We start from the raw sequence: 6000 nt of genomic DNA, 5'->3' as shown, positions 1-6000 counted from the left end.
GTGTCTATGGTGTGTGTAGTGTGTCTATGGCGTGTGTATGGTGTGTGTTGTGTGTGTATGGTGTCTATGGTGTGTGTATGGTGTGTGTATGGTGTGTGTAGTGTGTGTATGGTGTCTATGGTGTGTGTAGTGTGTGTATGGTGTGTGTTGTGTGTTTAGTGTAGTCTGGGTGGCGTGTGAATTATGTGGTGTAAGATGAGGTTTGTTCATGTTCAATATTGTCACTTGTTTGAATCCCAGCAGGCCGAACTAAGCTGTTGGTGTATCAGCGTTGTCAAACTAACAGCCCACAAACAAACAGTTGTAAATGTTTACGTAGTATCATCCTTCAAGTACTCTAATCGTAATAAGTATTACAAATGTTGACATTTGGATTTGGGAGCCAGGCATCTCAATGTCCAACTGAGACTGTGTTAGTGGTGCTGGCTGTTTTGTATTCCTACTGACTCGAACTCATCTGACCTAGGTATATTTGTTGATAACAAATCTGAAGAGAGAGCAGCATTCTTTAGTTTCTGAGTGTGCTGTATCTTGCACCACGATGGTGACCAGGTAGTCTATCTTACAGACCCTGATACAAATTAATATCAAATACAGCCCATGCAAGTCTATAATGTTTGGCAAGTCTAGATCCTGCTAGTCTATCTTACAGACCCTGATACAAATTAATATCAAATACAGCCCATGCAAGTCTATAATGTTTGGCAAGTCTAGATCACTGCAGTATCTGAAAATGAAGAGAGTTACTGGGCTCCTTTTTATTATATTTTTATTAAGATACCTGAACAACTGTTTTTTTAAGTAAGATGTGTTCATTTCAGAGACTAGATGTTAGTCTAGTGACCAGGAGGCATGTGTATTAATGTGCTCATTGAGTGAATTATTATTCTCCAAGTATAAAATGGATTTTACATTTGCATGAAATAAACTGTTATGTCACTTAAGTGGAATATCACTTATTATAGCTAAAATGGATTGAATTGTCATTAAACCGCCCGCATGTTATCAGAAATCAGCGAGCCACTGTAACTTGATAATGCACTCATATTGCTTGACGATGGGCCATTATCACACCCGTTGTTAGGTGATGTCATAGGGTAGGGATAGGTGATGTCACATTTAATAGTGACATCATCTGGTTTGTTCTATGACGTTTCCATATTTGTATAAGTGGGTCAGTGACGTTTGTGTTGATGGCAGTAAATGTTTCAAAGCCAATATTGTTGTTTCTGTTTATTTGATAACAAATTCCATCCATTTTAGCTATAATAACGGTAACACACTTTTTCAGGGCATTATTATTTGCAGAAGCCATCAGTCTTTTCAACTGCCCTCCTTCGTCGGGCAGTTAATGGAAGACCTCCGGTTTCTGTAAATGATAATGCCCTGAAAAATAGCGTTACCCTTATAATGCCGGAACTACTTTCAGTGTACCTCAGTGACACAATGGTTTTCTTCAGAAGATCATTAATATCAATCAAGAAAATACATAATAAAAATAGAAATATTTGTTTTTTCTTGTCAAATTGCTTGTTTATTGCATCTCACGACCTCTAGAAGTTGACATTTTCACTCTTGGCTGCGCCTCTCATCAATGGAGCAGGTCACTCGATGAGATAAACATGCTGTTTGACAAGAAAAGACAAATATCCTCTATTTATTTGTTTCCATTTTTTACCCAGTTAAGACTGATCTGGCTCACAAACAGAAAGTCATTAGTTGTGCAGACTTCTCATCGTCTCACCAAATGTGTACCGAGACATGCACAACTGTATCCTGGCTGGTAGTGGAGGCAATGGCTGTATCTGTTTATTGATGTTCTGGCAGTATCTGTTTATTGATGTTATGGCTGTATCTGTTTATTGATGTTCTGGCTGTATCTGTTTATTGATGTTCTGGCTAGCAGTGGAATCAAGTAAACGAGTGAAGTAACATGAAGTACTAAACTCTGGTAGTAATGTGGTGGGGAGAAAGTGGGACTGACTTTATTAATCTAGAGCTACAGATAAGCAGCGTATTTACGTAAAATACCCCCCTCCCCCCCCTCCAAATATTCAAAACCCAATTACTTTTAATTAACTTATGTACAGAAATGCATGCATTAAATGAAAAACTCAAATGTATAAAAACAGCACCCGTCAATACCCAATGAAGCTTTTTCAGCATGCGTTCAAGGGAGCTAATTTCATCAACATAATTACAAGCTAATTTACTTTCTGAGTCAAGCCTATATATTTAAAACAGTTATATACATCTAAAACATTATTTCATTTTTTTAAAATCTTAAAATGTTCACTAGATTTGGGAAAAACCCAATAAAGTTATGAATAGATGAGTAAGAAAATATTGGTTACCCATTGACAAAATGTAATAACCCAATTAAAATAGAAACCCTAGAGTAAAAACTCAATTGCTGAAAAAGTTATCTGGAGCTCTGTTGATCAGGAATACAGACCACTGCTGGACTTGTTCTTGGTGCAGCTGGAATTGATTTCACCAGAGTATTGCTGCACAAGAGCGCTCACCAGGCCAGGGGGATGTAAGACATGGCCGCTCTTGTCTGCAAGTCCAGAGACCAGGGGCCTGTTGTACGTAACAACCTTAGTGCTACGATTGTCGTAAGTCTATGTTAAAGTATGGGAGTTAGGATCACCTTAGTGCAAAGATCGCTTTGTACAACGGCACCCAGTGCTATTTGAAGGAGAATGTGTTTGGGTGAAGAATAGGTTCCCAACGCCCCTTGCTGGTGACATAAGCCTGACAAGATGAGGGTCGGTCAGTTACTATGTTACTAGGGTATACATGACCCTAGGGCTGGATCATGCCACTGGTGGGCCTCAACCAGACTCGAGCCCTATAATCTTGAAATGGCTGGCATATATTGCTGACTGAGCATTAAACAGTCTTCACTTGCTCCCTCAACCAACCAACCACTCACTCACTTCTCCACTCACTTATCTACTCACTCACCCACTCACTCACTCACACTCACTCACTCACTCACTCACTCACTCACTCACTCACTCACTCACTCACTCACTCACTCACTCACTCACTCACTCACTCACCCACCCACCCACCCACCCACCCACCCACCCACTCACTCACTCACTCACTCACTCACTCACTGCCAGGTTCTTGCATATCAACATATATAGAGACATAAACATGCGTACCATTAGCCGATGACTATTTGGTAGAGTGTACCAGCATTATTGATTATCTCCTGCAAGTGCTCCAGGTTGTCCTTGACAGAGTTTGAGTGGCAGTGTTTGATGGGTTAGAAGAAAGTTAGCCAGAAAGAGTAAGACAGTAGCCAGCGTTGACAGATGTGATGTTCCCCACAGTGTACAGCTTTTTGATGAATCTATTAATCACCTCACTCTATGAAAGTTTCCTCCACAAGACTGTGTGTTCTCCCTAGCTGCAGCTTGAGAGTGTTGCTTGTGTAACACGTGCACTATCAGTGATGAGTGTCCTGGAAGCTGCAAGCTATCTGTCTGTGATAAAAAACATGGCATGGCTTCAGATTAGTTTCGTAGATAGTTTGATATCATTGTCCTGCTTCAAAGAGTTGAGATGCGCCAGGTCTATTCCTGTCTCAAGGTCCAGAATAGATACAGTTGGTGCCATAAACTGAGCCACGTGTGTAACTGGCTCAGTTCACACTGCCACCCCCTCCACTTGACACCCCCCATCAAACCCCTCCCCTGTACCTCCCTTGCACCTTCCTCACCACATAGGGCTCAGCACATCCCCCTGACCTTACCTCTTGTGCTGCCCAAGTCTCTCTACACCGTCTTCATTATCAACATCTTGGGCCCTGCCTGGCATTTTCTCACAGAAATAAAATTATCTTATTTCAAACTACATATCTACCAAATGAAAAATATTATCCAGATGGAGCCCAGAACAATGCTTTATTTCAGACTAGAAATGAGGCAATCTAGACTGGCCAAATTATTCTAGACTTGAGATGGATTCATTTGTGTATTTGTTCTCTACGGTCTGGGAGACTGACTAGTGGGGCTCCCGAAACTCACCCAATGTCTGAAAAGCCTGCCTTACTCCTCCTGACCTTCCATCCCCACCCAACCCCTCCCCATTCTGTGTTTCCTTTACACATCCCTTCTTAGCTACACATGGGGCTGTGGGGTTTGAAGACTTCGTCTTACTCCCACATCTCACATCCCCCACCCCTACCTACCCCTCAGCAGCCCAGAGTGCAAGAGGAAAGGTCTGGCTTTAATTTTTCACTTCACTATGGCAACCAAATGATGTTGAGAGCCTGATTTATATCCTTGTCAATCCCAGCAGCATACACAATGTGTGTTTGTTGAGGGAACAAGGCCATGGTGGTCACAACGTCATCTTGCCAAATATTGAATGGGTTGGGATGAGGAAAATATGATCTCAGCCTCTCAGGTCCCCAGACTACACACTCAACATGTGCACAGCAGGAGCTGGTTTAGGGCAGGGGACATATCCTGGGTCAGGGTAGGCAGTGGGGGGGGGGGGGGGGGGGAGAAAGTTGGAAGGGGTGGGTGCAAACATGACTCTGCGGTATAGATCGGGTGCTTAGGGCTATATGTCGAAGCTGATAATATTTGAGTAGTAACAAGAACTATTTAATAAAGGTGGCATTGTGGACATCATGAATGAAAGGATATCTTTTTTCAGTTGATAAATCTTCAAGTTACCATTTTTCATGCAGATATTCCAGCTGAGTATCTTCACTGATTAGTGTCATCTTTCATGCTAAGACAGGGGTGTGGGGACAGCAGGACACACACCCACCCAGCTCTGACAGGTGCCCTGTGTGTTCCCTTCCTGGCTAGTAGAGAGAGGTGTATGTGAAGAATGTGTGAGAGAGAGTAGTAATGCTGTCCAGGCCTTGTTGTGTTGGAGGTTAGCTGAGGGGTCAGGCTAAATATTGATGTTGATCTGTGTACTCCCAGATAAGAGAAGAGTATACAAACTGGGCTGGTGATGATGGTGATGGATAGGGGCAGGTCAGGTTGGTGGAGGGAGGGAGGGTCAGAGATGGATAGGGGCAGGTCAGGGTGGTGGAGGGAGGGAGGGTCAGAGATGGATAGGGGCAGGTCAGGGTGGTGGAGGGAGGGAGGGTCAGAGGTGGATAGGGGCGGGTCAGGGTGATGGAGGGAGGGAGGGTGTGTCAGAGATGGACTGAGGCAGGTCAGGGTGGTGGAGGGAGGGAGGGTGGGTCAGAGATGGACAGGGGCATGTCAGGGTGGTGGAGGGAGGGTCAGTGATGGACAGAAGCAGGTCAGGGTGGTGGAAGGAGGGAGGGGCAGTGATGGATAGAGGCATGTCAAGGGGGTGGAAGGAGGGAGGGGCAGTGATGGATAGAGGCAGGTCAGGGTGGTGGAGGGAGGGAGGGAGGGTCAGTGATGGACAGAGGCAGGTCAGGGTGGTGGAGGGAGGGAGGGGCAATGATGGATAGAGGCAGGTCAGGGTGGTGGATAGTGGCAGGTCAGGGTAGGGGCAGTGATGAGCTGGGGTGGGAGAAGTTGGGTTGGGAGAGTGAGGGGGGAGAGAGTTTACGAAAATGGAAGGGGGGGGGGGGGTGAGTTGGATTGGAGATGGATGGAGGGACAAGTGCCACGTCTTTTAATAGGAAAATACATGCTATTAAGTGTTGTTTTGTTGGGATCATACTAGGTCAGGGTGGTGGAGGGAGGGAGGGTCAGAGATGGATAGGGGCAGGTCAGGGTGGTGGAGGGAGGGAGGATGGGTCAGAGATGGATAGGGGCGGTTCAGGGTGATGGAGGGAGGGAGGGTGTGTCAGAGATGGACTGAGGCAGGTCAGGGTGGTGGAGGGAGGGAGTGTGGGTCAGAGATGGACAGGGGCATGTCAAGGTGGTGGAGGGAGGGTCAGTGATGGACAGAAGCAGGTCAGGGTGGTGGAAGGAGGGAGGGGCAGTGATGGATAGAGGCAGGTCAAGGGGGTGGGAGGAGGGAGGGTCAGTGATGGATAGA

Source organism: Haliotis rufescens, unplaced genomic scaffold (genome assembly GCF_023055435.1).
Source record: "Haliotis rufescens isolate VD_foot unplaced genomic scaffold, xgHalRufe1.0.p SCAF_31, whole genome shotgun sequence".
In the NCBI taxonomy this organism is placed as follows: Eukaryota; Metazoa; Mollusca; class Gastropoda; order Lepetellida; family Haliotidae; genus Haliotis; species Haliotis rufescens.
Note: the sequence above shows the minus strand (reverse complement) of the source record.